The sequence below is a fragment of the Periplaneta americana genome, chromosome 1 (assembly GCF_040183065.1).
Source record: "Periplaneta americana isolate PAMFEO1 chromosome 1, P.americana_PAMFEO1_priV1, whole genome shotgun sequence".
NCBI lineage: Eukaryota > Metazoa > Arthropoda > Insecta > Blattodea > Blattidae > Periplaneta > Periplaneta americana.
In genome coordinates this window covers 24,164,065-24,185,766 of record NC_091117.1, presented here as the reverse complement: position 1 = coordinate 24,185,766, position 21,702 = coordinate 24,164,065, and positions in this window count along the sequence as shown.

Here is a 21,702-nt window from a genome sequence, read left to right as displayed (position 1 = left end):
AGTTAACTCGGGTTAATAAATTTTGACACAAGTTAGCAACCCGAGTTAACTCGGGTTAATCAGGGAAGTGGTTAAAAGCCATTTGTAAGTAGGCTAAGTAGGTAATAATAATAATAATAATAATAATAATAATAATAATAATAATATAATAATAATAATAATAATAATAATCACAATAATATTTTCGGAGTTTTCTACAGTTCAATAGTTTCTCTACAATCCATTACCAATTTTTTGTTCCTTCAGGCACACTTGGGTACGCGGGCGCTTCCATATTATTTGCCCAAGCGTGTCTTCAATGTGAACGCAACCTTAAGTTCGAAATACAAAAATCAAAGCAATCATGGATGTTATAAAAATGCCTTAGATCTGATAGAAGGAAGAAGAATGAAATGGCTTGAACAGGTTCAGAGGTAAGAAGTGATAGGATACAAAAGAATGTTGCTGTAATGGGAAGGAGGGGGCAACAAAAGACGGCAAAACCTGAGGAACAGTGGATGGATGAGACCCGAAGAAGAATGATGATAATGTCATTATCATCAATTCCATATTGATATTTGTATGATTATACTGTCGTATATATATTTTTTTGTAGAGATAGATCTACTTGGAAGGAATTTAAGTTCTTAGTCATAGGCTATATTATAACGCTTATTGTAAGGTTTCTGTTACTTTGTTGTGTTGGTAGCTATAAGTATGTTTGTTTCATTGCAATGAGGTGGAACTTTCCACGGGGAAGACGGTACATAGAGGTGGGGCTATATCAAGCAGTCGTTGTTTCTTGGTGCTTCCATGGCGGAGTCTGGCACGAGCTTTTGATTCACAGCATTATTTCGAAAACAAGTCGTTGAAGAAAACGAGCGACGCGACGCGGCGTAACAACTCAGCCCGTTATCAAGTTTAAAAATGGTGCTGACAGTGCTTCAGTCCGAAATGTTGTGAGTTCCAGAAGAATTATGAAGTTGTTTGATTGCCCTCCGCTGGGACAGATGCCTTCTCGATAAAGACAGGCGGGAGTACACAAGCGTGCATAAAGTTTTGTTTCTCAAAGATGTCCAAACATAAAAACTTGTATGTTTTCTGGCTATTTTTATGGGAATTGCTCAACGTCTCACAGCAAGAACTAAGGAGTTTAGTGTCCAGTATCTTCAGTCTAGTTGAGGTTCTTAAAGTTTTTGCGGAATCTTTAGTAGGCCTATTTGATGTGGATTTCACTGCGCCTCAATTTTGACTGTAATGTGACGTCAATCTTTGTAATAAAATGTATAATAATTTCAAAAATCCTGGTTACGGAAATAACGCGAGGGTATGTGGGTCCATCGTGCTGTCTATACGATGCCCCATTCTAGTTGGGTGATCATTCACCTCTGTAGTCCGGGCGTCGGAAACTACATACCTAAATTTGCAGCCTGGATTTCGGTCATATAAGAACTGCACACCAACATTTTCTATCTGGATTACTGTCATATGGAAACTGCACACCAACATTTTCTATCTGGATTACTGTCATATGGAAACTGCACACCAACATTTTCTATCTGGATTACTGTCATATGGAAACTGCACACCAACATTTTCTATCTGGATTACTGTCATATGGAAACTGCACACCAACATTTTCTATCTGGATTACTGTCATATGGAAACTGCACACCAACATTTTCTATCTGGATTACTGTCATATGGAAACTGCACACCAACATTTTCTATCTGGATTACTGTCATATGGAAACTGCACACCAACATTTTCTATCTGGATTACTGTCATATGGAAACTGCACACCAACATTTTCTATCTGGATTACTGTCATATGGAAACTGCACACCAACATTTTCTATCTGGATTACTGTCATATGGAAACTGCACACCAACATTTTCTATCTGGATTACTGTCATATGGAAACTGCACACCAACATTTTCTATCTGGATTACTGTCATATGGAAACTGCACACCAACATTTCCTATCTGGATTACTGTCATATGGAAACTGCACACCAACATTTCCTATCTGGATTACTGTCATATGGAAACTGCACACCAACATTTTCTATCTGGATTACTGTCATATGGAAACTGCACACCAACATTTTCTATCTGGATTACTGTCATATGGAAACTGCACACCAACATTTTCTATCTGGATTACTGTCATATGGAAACTGCACACCAACATTTTCTATCTGGATTACTGTCATATGGAAACTGCACACCAACATTTTCTATCTGGATTACTGTCATATGGAAACTGCACACCAAAATGTTTTCTACCTGCTTTGCCAATGCTATACATAGTTTTAATTTATCAAACTGTTTTAATTTTGTTCGAAATGGAGCGTTTGTTTACATCTGAAAGTGAACAGAGAAATTTAGTGATGGTATATGAGGATTGTAAATTTTATAAAGCCAAGAAATTGAAAAAGTGTGAAGTGATGTGGAGGTGTTGTGTTAGAAAATGCAATGCGAAAATTTATAGCTTGCTGAACAATAGCCTATGGAAGTTATCAGAGAACGCGGTAAGTATAACCATGTTGTGGGCATTAGGAAATTAAGTCGCCAAATAATTAATGCAGCTACGAAAAGAAAAGCCAGTTTTTACAGCAGTCATCTTTCATTGTATAAATTCGTGAATCAACATTTGGACATACAAACTGATACTTACATCAAACTGCAAAGCAATGAAGGAAGAAAATAAGCGAAGTTTCATTGTAAAGTCAGTCAAATGCAAAATAAACATATTTTGTAAATTGTGCAGTATCCGGATAGGATTAGTGGGTCCCTCGAAAAGCGGTGTGCAGTTTCCGCCTACCCTTGTAGTCATCTGGTATGCCTTAGCCCTTCATGGGTTGTCACGCTACGGATTAAAGAAACTTCAAATGACATTGCTTGTACTTTAAATTTATTAAGTAAAAAGTATTAATTGCAAACAATAATAATACTGCAAAATTATACAGGGTGTAACTTTATTACAGACTTTTAGGGATGCAAGAGGTGATCATATGAAGAATTTTGATATACGAATCCATTTCCGGAAACATTCCGTTTGGTAGTCACAAGTCTTAAGTTGTGTAGTTTTTCTGTAATAACATAGGTCTACTGGTAGGTAAACCACAGATTTTCGTTGTAAAATGATTAAAGAGTCATGGTAAATCAACTTTTCTTTAACGTAGACATTGATGTTGTCATGTGATGCCTTGAAACATTACATGGTTCGTGAAAATACTGCAAAAAACATTGTTTCCAGCGTACATTACGATAGTCTCCTGTCATCGATCAAGGCCAATGCATTGATCCTGATTTAATTTAAACGTTTTTTTATTTAGCTTTTATTAGTAGCTGAGATGTAAAAAAAAATGAATTTTGCTAAATTTTTTGCAGGCCAAAGGTGTACCTCCCCCCTTAAACCAGATATGGCGTATTATACTTCCACTTCTACCAGGTATAGCTGAGATTCGTCTATTTTATTTTACCGCCCTCCAAACTTCGTCCTATTCACGTTGGGTTTCAAGAAAAGATGCTGTGACTCAATAAGTGCACAATAAACACACGTTCGTCAGTGGAATACGCCATCTTTATTGTCTTTGGTTTTTCTATTGTTATGAAAGAGTAATGGAACGGAGAAAAATTCTCTCCGGCGCCGGGATTTGAACCCGGGTTTTCAGCTCTACGTGCTGATGCTTTATCCACTAATCCACACCGGATTTCACCCCGGTGTCGGACAGAATCGTCTCAGATCAAGTTCCAACTCTTGGGTTCCCTCTAGTGGCCGCCCTCTGCACTACGTCATAGATGTCTATGAACGTAGGACTGAAGCACCACACATGTGCTGAGGTGCACTCGTTATGAGTGACTAGTTGGCCGGGATCCGACGGAATAAGCGCCGTCTTAAATCAACTAGTCACTCATAACGAGTGCACCTCAGCACATGTGTGAACTTCGGTCCTACGTTCATAGACATCTATGACGTAGTGCAGAGGGCGGCCACTAGAGGGAACCCAAGAGTTGGAACTTGAGCTGAGACGATTCTGTCCGACGCCGGGGTGGAATCCGGTGTGGCTTAGTGGATAAAGCATCAGCACGTAGAGCTGAAAACCCGGGTTCAAATCCCGGCGCCGGAGAGAATTTTTCTCCGTTCCATTACTCTTTCATTGCATGATGACGCAGAATATCTGCATGGAAATATCATATGTACTTCGGTACATTAAAATAATATATTTTCTATTGTTGACGAACTGGTATTGCAATTTGTTGATAATGTAGGCCTATGGGCGTATGGCGACTTCAGGTTCTCTTGATTTTTAAAAGTGGTTTAAACTTAATCCGTCTTATGGTTTTCGTCTTGTAACTAATTTAGGCCTATCGGATTTAGTTCTTAAGAATCGTATACAGTACTTGATACTTCATATACTAGTAGAGTCAGAAAGTACCGGAACTTCTGGTGGCAACGCCATGCTCTATAGGCAACTTCTCTGCCTCGTCTGTGTGGTATGTGACCTACTCTCCAGGCGTAGGCCTATAGAGTCAATGCGGCTGCGCATGAGCATTGGGAAGACTAACGTAGCCGGAAACTAATCGAAATACAGTGCAGCTCTCAGCTTCGTTTAGTGAAGAGTGAAACCAATTCCGATCGTAACTGTGGTCTTTCTAAGCATTGTGTTAATTTGGAGTTATCTGGTTGTTGTTTCGGTGCCGGTACCTTTATACTTCAGCTGTTCTATTTTTACGTCATGTCACTTGAACCGCGCGGCTTGCGATAAGCTGTAATTTATTGTACCTGTAACTAATTTGCGTAGATAGGGAAACAAATTTCTAGTTTGCGGAGTTGTACAGCAATTTAACAAGGCAGTTTTCAGTTACGCTGTCCATAGATTAGACCCTGGAGAGAATTATTTAAACCTGAATTCGGTTATCGCATTATGTCTTTATTTCGCGCTTTGATTATTCTTGTTTCGTGGTGGATCTCATGTTCAGATATCAAACGAAATTAGTTCAAAAGTGGTACTATTCTTCGACTCTCAAGTACTGAATTACAGATTGTATCAAAGCTAAATAAACAACGTAGTACAGATGCCTCAAACTAGGAAGCTGCCTGGAGAGGGGAAGTAGTAGAGCTAACGGAGGGGACCCACCTAGGATCCGATACCCAGGTATAGTCATATTACCTGAAAAGTTGACCTCTTGACAATGTATTCAAGATGTACCCTCCCTATGCAGCCTTCTCAACTGTTAGGCCTATTAGAACTGAGCTGTACCGTTCTAGTCCATAGTGCACAGCAGTAGGCGGACAGTGGTAGGGGAGAAGTGCTCTATGCGCCTGCGCGAACGAGGCAGCTTGCTAGTTTGAGGCATCTGTACACTCATTGACAGATAGTATGTGCCGATACTTCCTTTTTACCACGGCCGGAAAAAAATTGAGTATTTTAATCACTGGGACTAGGGTTGTCAGACAGGTTTCATAAAAATTAGGAAAATACCCGATTTTTTAACAGTAATTGGGGAAACCTATATTTTAGACATAAATTTATCGTACTCTTTACGATTAAACTATTAACCTCCACGGTGGTCTCGCGGATAGAGAGCTGGACTTCTAATCCTGTGGACCCGGGTTCGATTCCCGGTATAGTCCCAATTTATAACATGTTGGGCAAGTCCGTGGTCCAAGTAACAGGGATTTTCTCCGGGAAGCTCCGGTACCCCTGTGGCATCCGAACAAACCTCCATAATCATCTCAAAGCGGGTGTAGTGTAGAACAGCCTCCTAGGGCGCACCATGGCCAACGACTGCGTCAGTAAATTGGTCTGCATAACTGGCTTCATATGGGTGAATGAAGTACCCGTCATTGGATTAAAATATGATTAAACTAAATAAGGTTATTCATAAAATAAAATTAATATCCTTCCTTACTAACTGGAGAAACTAAATTCTTATCAAACTTAATACTGAGTTTCTTAAAGAAGGAATACTTTCAAATTTGTCCTAGTTTCATTGTTTATATTTCTCTGAAGATATAGAATATCTTAACAGTAAGACATTTTTTTTTTTACAATATTAAAAATCTTGACAGCCCAATTTTGAATTGGCACAAACTTGCAATTTTGATTTCATTAAAACTGTTCCTGCTTGTTTGACCATTTGTGGTTCATTGTGAGCTTCAGTGGAGGTATTCGGCGTGGGCACAAACCAATTATAATTATACATCTTCCACTTATTTAAATAAATACTTTTTTATTGAGAATCCTCATCATCCTAATAATTAAAGCACCATTACTTCGGGTTTAGACTGCTAGGTATTACTTGGACTATACAAGGGAAACAAAAAGGCAAGACAAAGAGCTATTTCCAATCGAAATGAATATCTGGATTTTCCCTTATGAAATGATACTCGGGAGGAAATTAAACACATAAAAAATGTGGGAAATGCCTGTTATTATTCGGTTGAGAAACTTTTATCATCTAGTCTGCTGTCGAAAAATCTGAAAGTTAGAATTTATAAAACAGTTATATTACCGGTTGTTCTGTATGGTTGTGAAACTTGGACTCTCACTTTGAGAGAGGAACAAAGATCAAGGGTGTTTGAGAATAAGGTTCTTAGGAAAATATTTGGGGCTAGGAGGAATGAAGTTACAGGAAAATGGAGAAAGTTACACAACACAGAACTGCACGCATTGTATTCTTCACCTGACATAATTAGGAACATTAAATGCAGACGTTTGAGATGGGCAGGGCATGTAGCACGTATGGGCGAATCCAGAAATGCATACGGAGTGTTAGTTGGGTGGCCGGAGGGAATAAGACCTTTGGAAAGGCCGAGACGTAGATGGGAGGATAGTATTAAATGGATTTGAGGGAGGTGGGATATGATGATAGAGAATGGATTAATCTTGCTCAGGATAGGAACCGATGGCGGGCTTATGTGAGGGCGGCAATGAACCTCCGGGTTCCTTAAAAGCCAGTAAGTAAGTAAGTAAGTCACAATCGTGTAAGTTATCGATTAGTGAGCGAGTGATCGTGATTGAGTGATTGATTACTCGTACCATAGAGCTCAAACGCCCAATACAAAGAATTGACCTACAGTGGTTAGTCACGCGATGTTACCAAATGTACAAAATTGAAATTGCTGTAATTTTTACTTTTACAGAGTTTTGGAGCTTGAAGAGGCAAAAGCGGGGAATTAATGTATTAAACATATAAGCGGGAAATGATAACGTCAGTTTTCTAAAAATCGAGAAATCTGGCAATCCTAACTGGGATACTGACATAGACTCTATATTCTGTTGACCGGAAAACATAACAAGACTAAGTGACCTGTCTTCCTACCATAACAGAAATCTGTCCATCACCGCATATTTAGGGATGCCCTCGCGGCGCCTTTGTCCGTTCTTTCAGTGTTGGGGGCACGTGTCAGTCAAATTTATGGCTACCCCAACCCGAAGGTTCTCTTGAGTGGAAGAATACCAAGGTGAACAATGATCGACTACCCAGAGTTATTCTTCTTTATAGACCTAACAGACAATGATACAGGCACAAAAGGAGACGGAGGGAACTTTTGAGTTTTACGGGACGACACTACACAATTATTGTGGTGGTGTTGTTGATGATGGTGATCATGTTGATGATGGCATTGTTAAGGAGACTCACAATTCGTTTCTTTCCAATTCCTAGAAGCCGGTTGGGTTAGTGTTGAACACGTGAGTCCCAAAAATTGTATGGCCTGATTGTATAAATCATTTAATCTCAGATCAGAGGTTAAATTGATCCTTGTTTCAGCTGAACTTGGAATTTTGTGTTGTATAAAGTCTAATCTGAGATTAATTTGTCTCAAACTAAAGTCAACTTTGACTGAAGAAATTTCTCCGATTAAGTTAGATGATCCAAGTTCAGTTATTTCTTTTCTGTTTGAAATATACGAGTGACAGATTGTGCAAATAAAATATCTATTATTATTAATATTAATAGATATGATAGGTACATTTATATATATTTCTTTCAATTTCTTGCCTTAATACACAAACAATCTTATATTTTATAAGGCTCTATCGTGTTCAGCAGTATCAAATAACATAACCTATAATTATATTATGTTTATAACAACCATTAATTATTAACGGATATGATAGGTACATTCATAAATTTTCAATTAACTGTATTACTAAACGAAAATTGTCGTTTTATAAAGCTTTATTATGTTTAGCAGTATCAAACACCATAACATGATAACTCGGAGAACAGTAACCTTCTTCTTATTGTCCGCCATTATTTACATTGCACAAAAAAACCAGTGTCTCCAACAGAGTGTACGGTAGTTGTAAAGTCGCTAGATTTCTCATTATCGACAAAGAAAGATTAAATTTTGTCACTATGGGGTGCTAAAAAGGTCGCTAAATTCCTATTTAAGCAATATAAAAGTTAAAAGAAATTGTCGTTGAAAAAGAGTTAAAGTCGCTAGATTGGCAACACTGAACAAACCTGTCCGCGCATCACGTTTTTCACCTGTTTATGCGATGTTGCCAAATCCTTTTCACGTGAACTTAGATTGCATTTGAACCAAGGTAATTTGATCGCAGGAAAGTTTTATACAATAGAAGAAGTGTCTGAACTCGGTTCACTTTTCGATCTTCGATCAAAGTTGATCTTCAGTCAGGGAGATTTATACAATTGGGCCTATGTGTTATCGTTCCACTCAAATGGTTAACGTCGGCAGGTCAAAGAGTTAATGTTTGCTGTACCGCTAACAAACACTCGCAAATCTTCCTTGCAACACTGGATATTTGTTTTTTTTTTTTTTTTCCTTACAAGTCATCCGATATGCGACACGGGACCCTTCAAAGGTGAAGATAAGACGTGAATGCTGACCTCGACGTCTCCCACCACTGATCCGAAAGACTCTGCATAATAATAACACTAATAAGGATTGACGCGGCAAGTAGGAAACTAATGAGCAGGGAAAGGATTTATATGTAAATACATATTTACTTATAAAGCTAATATAATTTATATTTTGCATTATCTTTATGTTTCACAATGTGTAGGGTTGAAAAATCCTACTTTTATTTTCCATATTTTTCCATATTTTAGAGTTTAGTACATATTTTCGTTAATTTCCATATATTTTCCATATTTCATATAAAACAGTCCATATTATATTAGGTTTAACAATAAAACAAAACAAAATTCCATTAACTTTTAAAAATACATTTCAACAATAGAGATTTAAACACATGTTCAGTAATCCCTTTAACATCAGAGTTATTTGAAAATTAGCAGTCCTATCAACAATGGGAAAGTAAGTTACAAAACTGTATTAATTTAATTTAAAATTTTTAACAGACTTCAGTTGTGCAGCTCAACAGTTAAATGCCAGTCAGAGTACACATAGGTTCAGTTTTGTAAATCATACTATAAAGACGGTAAATATGCCAAAAGTACGTCATTCAGTCAATTTAAAATCAAAACTAACAAGTTACATTTCAGAATTTAAAGAAGATGGTTTATCAACTGACAATAAAATATTATTTTGTAATTTGTGTCAGTGTGCAGTATCATCTACACAAAAGTTCCTGGTGCAACAACACATTACAACTAGTAAACATCAGGCCAACAAACAACTAAATTCCAAGCAGAGACAATTGTTTTTAACACAACCAACAACATCGAATGTAAGATCTGAGTTTAACATCGACCTGTGCCGTTCTCTCATCTCTGCTGATATTCCTCTCTACAAACTAAAGAATAAGGTCTTCAGGGAATTCCTTGAAAAATATACTCAACATACAATCCCGGATGAGTCAACACTTAGGAAGACGTATGCTCCATCCATCTACGATGAGACAATACAGAAGATAAGAGATGAAATTAAAGATAGTTCAATTTGGGTTTCCATTGATGAGACTCCCGACAAAGAAGGTAGACTTGTTGGTAATGTAGTTATCGGTTTGTTAAGTGAACAATATTCTGAACGAATTCTTTTACATTGTGATGTTCTAGAAAAGTGCAATAACAAAACTATAGTTAAACTGTTCAACGAAGCTATGGGTATCCTGTGGCCAAAGGGTATTATGTACGATAATGTGTTATTCTTTATTAGCGATGCTGCCCCTTATATGGTCAAAGCTGGACAAGCATTATCTGTTGTATATCCTAAATTGACTCATTTTACTTGTGTGGCGCATGCATTTCATCGTGTGGCAGAAGTGGTCAGAGACAATTTCCCTAAAGTAGATTTGTTGATTTCATCAGTGAAAAAAGTATTTCTCAAAGCTCCCAGTAGAGTTAACGTGTTGAAAGAAATGTACCCTGAAATTCCATTGCCACCAAAGCCAATTTTAACTAGATGGGGTACATGGCTAGAAGCAGTTGAATATTATGCCGAACATATAGACTCTATTAACAATGTTCTCCTTGCATTGGACTCTGAAGATGCAGTCTCAATTGATACTGCGAAAACAGTTACCTGTGACATAAGTGTGAAGAATGACTTAGCTCACATTCAGCATACATTTTCATGCATCATAAAAACGCTCAAAAGTCTCCAAAATAGGCACCTTTCACTATCTGAAAGTTTTGAAATTATAAATAGTACTGTGGAACAACTGAATCGTGGTAGAGGTAAAGTTGCAGATGCAGTAAGAGCTAAGGTGGACACTGTACTTTCAAAAAACCCTGGATATGAAGAACTACAAAAGGTTGTTGCTGTGATGAGTGGTGAATCAACAGTGAAGATTAACTTGGACTTATCCCCAGCAGACATTGTGAAATTGAATTATGTACCAGTTACTTCTTGTGACGTCGAACGCTCTTTTAGTCAGTATAAATCTATCCTCAGAGACAATAGAAGAAGATTCACTTTTCAGCACTTGAAAGAAATGTTTGTAACCTATTGTTATGGTAACAGACAATAAAAATTGTGTTTTGTTGAAACTACATTGGAAGATAAGGTACGTCCATTATATTTTTTGTTTAGTTTGATTAAAATGTACCAATATTTAACGTACATAGTCATTTTTTTATAATTTTAAGTCCATATTTAATTCCATATTTTGGTAAAAATCCATATTTAATTCCATATTTTGGTAAAAATAACTACATATATATTTACATATTTCATATATTTTTAGTCCATATAAATCCGTTCCCTGCTAATGAGTTTAATCACAAACATGCAGTGAGAGATGTTAACTTAAGTATCAAATGATTGCCGATGTTGACAATTTGAGTGCAATTATTTCCAGAGATTGAATAACCATGGTTTACAATAACAATCAGTAGTTTTCAATAACAATAGCTTATCTTAAGATAATGAAGTCTTTGAATTCCTCTTTAGTGAGTGCAAGAAGGGCAGATAGTGGTGTATTTTAGAAATAAATATTACAACTTTTACTATTACTGTACTAAGCAGTATAACACAGCTGCTGCCAGTAAATAAAAAAGAGGATAGCAATGGCAAAGGGAGCTTTTAATAGAAAAAGGAGCATCTTCTGCGGATCTCTGGAAAAAGAACTAAGGAAGAGAGACTAGTGAAGTACTTTGTGTGGAGTGCAGCATTGTGTGGAGCAGAAAACTTGGACAATACGACGAAGTGAAGAGAAGCGAACAGAAGCATTTTAAATGTGGATATGGAGAAGAATGGAGCGTGTGAAATGAACAGACAGAATAAGAAACGAAGCTGTGTTGGAAAGAGTGGGTGAAGAAAGAATGATTCTGAAACTGATTAGGAAGAGAAAAAGGAATTGATTGGGTCGCTAGCTGAGAAGAAACTGCCTACTGAAGAGTACACTGGAAAGAATGGAGAAGAGTTCGGGACAGAAGACGGTATCAGATGATAGACGACATTAATATAATATGGATCATATGCGGATACTAAGAGGACGGCAGATAACAGGAATGATTGGAGAGGGCTGGGTTTGCAGTGAAAGACCTGTCCTGGGACAGAACACTTATAAGTAGTCTATATGTATGTATATTTTTTCTATAACCACGTTTCTTGTTCTGAAATAAGACGACAGGACTATATTCTAGTGTAGGCCTACACGATCCATTTCGTAACGCTGAATTGTTTCAAACTTGCAGGAACTGATGGGTAGTCTGAAAAAATGGTTGACTATTATTGTCTATAAACTTACTTACTTACTTACAAATGGCTTTTAAGGAATCCGAAGGTTCATTGCCGCCCTCACATAAGCCCGCCATCGGTCCCTATCCTGTGCAAGATTAATCCAGTCTCTATCATCACACCCCACCTCCCTCAAATCTATTTTAATATTATCCTCCCATCTACGTCTCGGCCTCCCTAAAGGTCTTTTTCCCTCCGGTCTCCCAACTAACACTCTATATGCATTTCTGGATTCGCCCATACGTGCTACATGCCCTGCCCATATTGTCTATAAACTAGGCGTGTTTAAATTTGCTCTTCTTCTTCTTATTTTTCTTATTTTTCTTCTTAATTTAACCTCTCCCTTTTTAGGTGCATTTACACGACCCACGCCACCCGAGTCTTACAGGGCCGTGACCTGTCTGGAGAGGAATTAATCTATTGGATCACGTACATACTTTTTTGACCACACAAGGACATGGAGGGCCTCCCCGGATGAGGGATCAGCTCAATGCCAGGGCCACTTCCGATACAACACAAACATTTAAGACATTACACATCATTCACTCACACACATATGAAAGGATTAAGGGAAGGATCGCCGTCCATGACCGGACTTTCAAGAGGTAGGCCTACAATCCCGGCATTTGCCTGGAAATAACTGAGGAAACCATGAAAAACCTCAGTTAGGATTGCTGGCCCCTGGGATCGAACCCCGGACCTCCCGAATGCGAGGCCAGCCCTCTACCAAGCCGCTAGCCCGCTCGGTAAATTTGCTCTTCAAGCTCTGTATATGGTGTTAATTCCATGACGATATAGTCTGTTTCCACACCTCGCCGTTCCCTTGTAAGAAATTTTATCGCCCTTAAATTGACCTCGCTCCTGGTCAGATTTGAATCTGGGAATCTCATACTGGTAGCCAGTATACCAGTGAGGACCACAGCTGGCCAGTCCTATGGCACATTCCCCACTGAGTAGGGCTACGTATTCGAAGGAATTCAGTCCTTGAGAACAAGCGATTATGAAGGAAAATTTGCGTCCTTACGAGGTTGATTAATAGGTGGAGTGGCTTGTGAATAGCCTCTGTACTTAAAAGCAACCACACTATGTCAGCGGGATGTCTCGTACATAGCAGAAATAGACCATGTGCGTGCGGTGCGTGGAAACCGGTGCGAATGTAGCCTAACAATAACACACGCGAAGGGAAGTTACAATGACGAGGCGTACTTGCATTCAATTCCAGTGACGAATTCTTTCCCAAGACAATTGAAGATTTTTTCAACCGGAAATCGATTGCCACTGTTCCTTTCCTTCGTACCCAGACAACCAGGTGAAAGAATACAGGGTGGAAATAACGGGCCTAAATTCTGCAGGTATTAAAACAGCTTAGGCCTATTCCCTGGATAGAGAACAGTAAAAAATTATAATAGGCCCTACTGTATTAGTCCCAAATGAATATTTTTCTGAGAAAAATAATCCCCAAAATGTTAACACTTGTATACTCGATAAGTAGGCCTACTATGCTTACGATTTTAATTTTTGCTCTCATTGTCACAAGGATTTAGCCTTTGTTTTTAAATAAAATGGACTGTTTTCTTGAAAATTAAATAAGATTAACATTATCGTTATTTCTTGCTTACTTACTTACTGGCTTTTAAGGAACCCAGAGGTTCATTGCCGCCCTCACATAAGCCCGCCATTGGTCCCTATCCTGAGCAAAATTAATCAATTCTCTATCATCATATCCCACCTCCCTCAAATCCATTTTAATATATCTTCCCACCTACGTCTCGGCCTCCCTAAAGGTCTTTTTCCCTCCGGCCTCCCTACTAACACTCTATATGCATTTCTGGATTCGCCCATACGTACTACATGCCCTGCCCATCTCAAACGTCTGGATTTAATGTTCCTAATTATGTCAGGTGAAGAATATAATGCGTGCAGTTCTGTGTTGTGTAACTTTCTCCATTCTCCTGTAACTTCATCCCTCTTAGCCCCATATATTTTCCTAAGAATCCGTTATTCCTGCAGTTAGAAAATCTGGCAACCCAACCGTAATGGCTAAGGGACGGAATACTGCTATTCAGAGGCGATGCGCTGTATCAGACTACGTAAACTTTCAGTCTAATTTTCTAACTAACCATGCACTTATTTACAAAAAGCATTACAGTAAAACCTCTATTATCCGTGGTAATGAAGGGGGTAGGCTGAACGGTTAATCGAAAACATCGGACATCCGTACTATAAAACATTTTCGTAAATTTAGTGAATAATACTTACACTAGTCTATCGTAATTTCCTCTTTGGTCTTGTATTCAACACGTTAGGTAGTGGATCAGAAGTTCACTGACTTAAGTCTGGTTGTTAACAATGGGATTTTGGGGCAAGGAAACTCCTATTTGCTGTCTGTGGAAAGATAGGGATAGTGGAGGTCTCGTTACATAGGTTATACAATTTATCCTTGAATTTTATTAAATTGCACACAAATGTGACTCCAATCTCATATTTTGAGATGAACCATAGTGTCTCGTTCCCCAAACCACTCAGTTGTTTCCACTGTTTGTACTTACATTTGATACCCATGGAAGACATGTTATATAGAAGTTATACAGTACAACACAAACAGTAGACCAAACTGTGTAAGGGCAAAGTTTTGTAATATAGCCTATATCTCTAGAAAAAATAACGTGGTAATATAATGTACAGCACTTCATATATTTCTGTAGAAAAAAAAAAGCAAGGAAAAGACAGTCGGTTAATCCGCCAATCGGTTAATGGGGAGACGGATAATCGGAGTTCTATTGTAAGGTTTTTATTCGTTTTAATGTATTCTATTGTCCCCTTCAATCTGCATACTTAGGCCTATATCACTTTCACTATATGGACCGGATTGATATCTGGAGATCGTGAAGGTCATATTGTTGGAAAGTGCCTTTACCATAGATCCGTGTAATTAATTAATTCCTTTGCAGGGCTGTAGATGTGGGGCGATGCGATCTTTTGCGTGAAATTATGTTTTTCAGTTCATTTTCGCAGTCTTGTTATCACCATTCATTCCATCCATCAATCTGGATCTTTGCTTCCCCTTTTTTCTTCTGCGTTATAGGCCTACTTTAAAAGTTGATTGTTTCTTGATTATTAATTCTCTATTTTCTTCCCGTATCACATGTCCTGCCTACCTGCTATATCATTTTTTAGAAAGTGCAATTATCAGGGAACCGGTTTCGCAAACAAGCTATAACGGCTGGGGGGATCATTGTGCTAACCACACGATACCTCCATTCTGGTTGGATGATCGTCCACCTCTACTTCGGCATGTAGACGTTAGGCCAGCAGCAACGGACTGTAGCGCCATGGATTTATTTAATTATCAGGGAACGGACTTTTAGGTACTAAAAACTTCAAAATATTTATTTTTATGTACTAAAAATAGAAAATTACTTATAAAATAAATTTTGATTCAATATTATAGAAACTAATTTTATATGTAAAGTAAAAACTCATGCTCACTGATTATGACGAGGCAACGATGGGTGAAAATACTTCGTTATTGCAGTGGACAATGAATACTTCATCGACGTTTTCCATCACAAATCGATGTCGGTTATCACGGAACAATGCATGATATCTGGAGAAGAATCTCTACGTCATATAGGCATATGAACTTAAGGCTTATTCTTCCGAAGTTTAATCTTAGTTGCAGTCATTTATTTAGAAGCATAAAAATATTCATTTACCGTAAAAATCCTTTCTCTGTTAATCTGGTTTAATAAAGGGATTCTCTATGGTCAGTTTTCTAAGAGCCTGTCACCTCTGTAACCTTCAGTAGCGGCTGTTACTGCCTCCAAATTCGACTAAATTGTATGTTCCTTGTGCAAATCATCGATAGGCCTATTAGTGCATAGGCTGTTAATCTTCTTACTGAAGTATGAAATTGTTCAGTAAGCTTATTAATTCAGAACTGCAGTTTTACGTCAGCACGTTACGTAAGAGACTCTGAATCAGCAGCAGCTGAAATGCACCAGTGAAATAAAACAAAGATAAAGATATGTGATCGTGAAGTACTTCACCAACTTTAATGCCTTCCATTGTTGAAAGCAGCGGATCTCTATCACGATAGTGTAGTGCTGGGTTTAGTTCTCTAGTTAACGACTCTGTTAAAGAGCAAAGCACTCTCTCATCTTTCATGGGATGATGGTACGGAGATGCTTGAGCGATTACGAATACTGACAGAGATAATTTGAGCTTTGTCTGTCATGCATTTCAAGGCTCTATCGGGAATGGAAGCAGCGTTCCCTTGGTGACGAATCGTAATCGGAGCTGTCGTTTCGAGTTGGGAATGTTTTCCACAAAGGGATTTTTCTTATTCCTTTTCATCTCCATCTTCTCTCTCTGTTACTTCATCTGTATCGCATGTCACGCTTGTCGATGGATCCTAAAGTCATAGGTTCAAACCCCATGGAGGGCGATAGATTTAAGAAGGGATATGTCCTTAGCGTAACCTTTTTCCTGGGGAAGTAAAACTGGGATTACTTACTTACAAATGGCTTTTAGAGAACCCGGAGGTTCATTGTCGCCCTCACATATACCCGACAAAGGTCTCTATCCTCAGCAAGATTAATCCAACCCATAGCATCATATCGTAACTCCTTCAAATCCATTTTAATATTAGCCTTCCATCTACGTCTCGGCCTTCCCAAAGGATTTTTTTCCCTTACATCTCTCATCTAACACACTATACGTATTTCAGGATTCACCCATACGTGCTACATGCCCTGCTCATCTCAAACGGCCGGATTTAATGTTCTTAATTATGTCAGGTGAAGAATACAATGCGTGCAGTTCTGCGTTGTGTAACTTTCTCCATTCTCCAGTAAATTCATCCCCCTTTGCACCAAATATTTTCCTAAGCACCTTATTCTCGAACACTCTTAACCTCTGTTCCTCTCTCAAAATGAGTCCAAGTTTCACAACCATACAGAACAACCGGTAATATAACTGTTTTATAAATTCTAACTTTCCGATTTCTTGACAGCAGACTAGATGACAAAAGCTTCTCAACCGAATAATAATAGGCATTTCCCATATTTATTCTGTGTTTAATTTCCTCCCGAGTATCATTTATATTTGTTACTGTTGCTCCCAGGTATTTGAATTTTTCCACCTCTTCAAAGGATAAATTTCCAATTTTTATATTTCCATTATGTACAATATTCTCGTCACGAGACATAATCATATATTTTGTCTTTTCGGGATTTACTTCCAAACCTCCCTCATTACTTGCTTCAAGTAAAATTCCCGTGTTTTCCCTAGTAGTTTGTGGATTTTCTGCTAACATATTCACATCATCCACATAAACAAGTTGCTGATGAAACCCGTGCAACTCCAAACCTTCTCTGTTAATGTTAATGATACGTTTTATTTAACGACGCTCGCAACTGCCGAGGTTATATTAGCGTCGCCGGTGTGCCGGAATTTTATCTCGCAGGAGTTATTTTACATGCCAGTAAGCCTACTGACATTAGGCTGTCCCATTTAAGCTCACTTAAATACCATCGACCTGGCCCGGGATCGAACTCGCAACCTCGAGCATAGAAGGCCAACTGCACCAACCAGGCCGACCCCTCTCTCTTATCCTTGACCCTCCTTATGGCATATTCTAGAGCAAAATGAAAAGTAAAGGTGATAGTGCATATTCGTGCTTTAGCCCACAGTGAATAGGAAAAGCGTCAGACAGAAACTGACCTATACGGACTCTGCTGTTTGTTTCACTAAGATACATTTTAATTAATTGAACTAGCTTTAGCTTGTTGGGAATACCAAATTCTATAAGAATATTATATGAAACGTCTCTCTTAACCGAATTATATGCCTTTTTGAAAACTATGAATAACTGATGTACTGTGCTACATGCCCTGCCCATGTCAAACGCCATGTTTATATAAGCTATTGTTCTGTACATATTAGAAATCCGTTCGTGATGTCCTAAATTTTAAAATATTTTGATATCTCTGCTATGTGGCAATGGAAATGGAAGAATAAGCTTTAGAATATTTTATTTAATACGGGGCTTTGGCTAATTCATGGGTTGCAACTCGCGTTTGTCTGATGTGATGCGCAGTTGGTCTTACATGGATGTGGCGCCCGCTCTTTGTCCCCCTAAAAGTCGGTCGCCTCTGCATTCCACAAGATTTATTACTCCGAACAATCAGCACTGCACCGTTACCGTTTCTAATCTGCCTAACCCTCGATACGGTGTTTATGGATATTTCATTATCTTGTCCTCGTATAGCCTACAGTAAAAGTTGGATAAAAGGCAGGTTTTCCCATCCAGAGTTTGCTGCGTTTTCGTATGGTACCTATTCATAAAAGCATTGTATGATATTTAAATTGCATTAACTAGATATTTAATGTGATATTTTACTTTTTCATTTGATTACTGTATCGTGGTGATGATGATGATGATGATGATGATGATGATGATGATGTTGGCAACAACCATAGCAACAGTAGCAGCTCGTTCAGACCTCCTGTTCCCAGACTTACAGGAACTGTTAATGGATTCGTGTCGAAATCTCTCCTCAAATTGAGCATATTGTTAGTTATCCATAGCAAATAGATACAAAAAATTAGCTGCTCATACTGATTGTAAGGCTATGAAATTAATTTTTTTTTATTTATATGACAATTTTTGTACATTGGTACTATCAATTGTGCTTAAATAATTAACATTTCAACAATATGAGACTTGTGGAGAGGGTGACGTCCATTAACGTTCCTCAAAGCATCAACAAATCAGTGTGTCTTTTCCTCTTGAGGCGACGATCAGGCCGTGCAGGGGGTAAGTTCCGAGGAATCTGGTTGATTACGCTGTTAGAATGTGTTGACAATGTTGCATATAACCGTGTGTAGGAAGAATGAATTACAGTCTCAATTTTGGCTAGATCCAGATCTGAATGAAGTGTTTCATTTCTCGTGTACCATGGTGCTCCAGTGATTATCCTTAGTGCCCGATTTTGGAATGTTTGAATACGCTTGATTTGACTTATAGAAGCCGATCCCCATAACGAACATCCATAGAGCCAAATAGGTTTGAGGAGCATTACATATATTAAGCTTTTGCTGGAAAGTATTGCAAAATTAAATCTTGAATGAACAATTACCTAAAAATTAAATAGCCTCTGGCATGGAGTAGATGGTGCTTACTCAGCTGGCGAAGCGCGTTGAGTTTATCTCGACCCGGTATGTATTCCTTCTATTTGTGCATTTCGAACTGGCGGATCAAGGTCAAGCAATGGACCGCGTTTGCCACGTGTGTTTACCCCAATCCTACATCATTCTTCTCGACTAAAGTCAGCTGGTACAGCCGGAATTACCAGTGCTTCAGTTCACAGGTTTCAGTTCAGTTCAGCGACTCATACGTGGTTTGTAGTACAGGGACATCATTTTATTTTTACTTCAATTTTTATTGTACTTGAGTTTTTGAATGTACTTCACTCCCACCCCCTCTATTTACAACCGTCCACCACACAGAACCAAGGCCGCGTATACAGTCAAAGTCGCCGTACAGTACTGAGTTAGTAAGTATAGTAGGTTTCAGAAATATTTTCGCGTTTTCCAGTGACGAAAGAGCTTTCAATATTGAACCATATTTTCGCACAGGTACTATCTGGGCTGTCTTAGCTCTTTTATGAAAACATTAGGCCTAATTTCTGTTAGGAATTGGACTTCTACGTAATTTTATACAACTGTTTAAAATAACTTAAATAAAAGAGCTTCGTTAAGTAATTAATTGTCACGTGATTTTCCTCCTTTCTACGACCCTGCGACAAACTCACTTGGACGGTTAGTAGATAGCATGTCTGAGTACTTTTATCTTTTCGGATCGGGCAGAAGTAAAGATTAAATTTACAGTAGTTAAGGTACTCTTTTATAGGGTAGGTACAGAATTATTTCAACGTGAGTTACTAGCACGTAGGACGAAACTGGTAGGCCTAATTGAAATTAGGTACAATATTTTATATTGCGATAATAGGCACAAAAGAACTGAAGCCTGTATCGAAATGAACGGCCACCATTTTCAAAAATGTGTTTAAATATCCATATTATGATTATTTTTCATTTTAACTTCATTCTCTATATCGTACGCTAATGTGCTGTAGACAGTATAATATACACTGCATAATGAATACGTTCGCATGGATAACTCAGTTCGTGAGTAAAAACACTTACTGTTAATACTGTACTATATTTTGATTACAGTAAACAAAACCTAATGAAAATTATCACACTCAAAATCGCGATATTCCCTACTTTACGTAAATTGATGAGCTACTTTTCTTCCCTCCTGTACCTAGTAAAGTGATCTGTTTGTATTTTACGCCAGTATCATCGAACTTCTGTCGTGGAAGGAGGTAGCAAACGGTGTCCGGGTCTCAATCATTAATCCAAAGGTATAGCCAGGTTAATATTAAAAATTTTAGTAAAAATAAAATGATGTCCCTGTAGTTTTGTACCTTTTTACGTGACCTTGAGCCGCCAGTTCGAAATGCACAGATAATAGTCGGCCTTGCTCTCCATGGGCTGTCACGTCTCGGATTTAATTAATAAACCATACGAATAGTTGGTATTTGTATACAAGTAGAAACAATATTGCAGTGCGAAATAAAAGCACCCGCAAGATAGCCTCACTTACTAACGTGGCTTTTTTAAACTTTCTAACTCATTTGGACATATCGAAAAGTTTGTAATTTAATGAGGTGATTATGTGGACATACAAGCAACTTGTGAGGTTGTGACTGATAACTAATGAAGGTTTGTGTCGTTAGAAATACGTAGTTGTCTTGTGGAATTCGTCGTAATATGTGAAGAGAATGTGTTTTATCTGCAACTGATGAGTGGCACTTAAGTGAAACAGTGGAATTTGTTTCCTCGTCTATATCGCTATTTTGTAAACTTACATAACGTTTTCTCGTTATAATGTTAGAAAGTCAGTATTAGTCCATTTTTATCGAGCTTTGTCATTACATGAAATTGTGACTGTTCTTAAGATTGTACGTTCTGTTAAATCGTTGGTAGTTTGTTGAGCAATGTTTGATTTTGGCTGAATTCTCCTATAGTAATTTATTTTTTCCAAAAACTTATCACAGCCAGGGTGTAAAGAAATAATAGAATGCACGTTTATATGAAATTGGCAAAAAAATGAAGATACTATCATTCTCAAATTTCATACAAAATTTTATAGATCTATTTCAATAGGTTTTTGGGATATTGGTACTTTAATGCAACGCTGTTTTAATATTTGTGTAAATTTTTTAACCAGAATTAAGATTTTTGTGAACAAACTATTTTACTAATTTCAATGTACTTTTCGATATTGAATTAAATTGAAATTCTCATAAAGATATTTGTCATATTTCCGAACAAAAAATAAATAAAATATATTTGTTGAAAATGTCGGAAACGCCTGGGTCCCCTTAACTAACTTGATTAAAGTGATTAATTTAGAATAATAAAATTTCATTAACTAATTTTTCGTGTAAATTTAACTGAATAGTAGTAATTTTTAGGTATAATATAATTTCATCCTTATTTTTGATATAAGGAAATAAGAA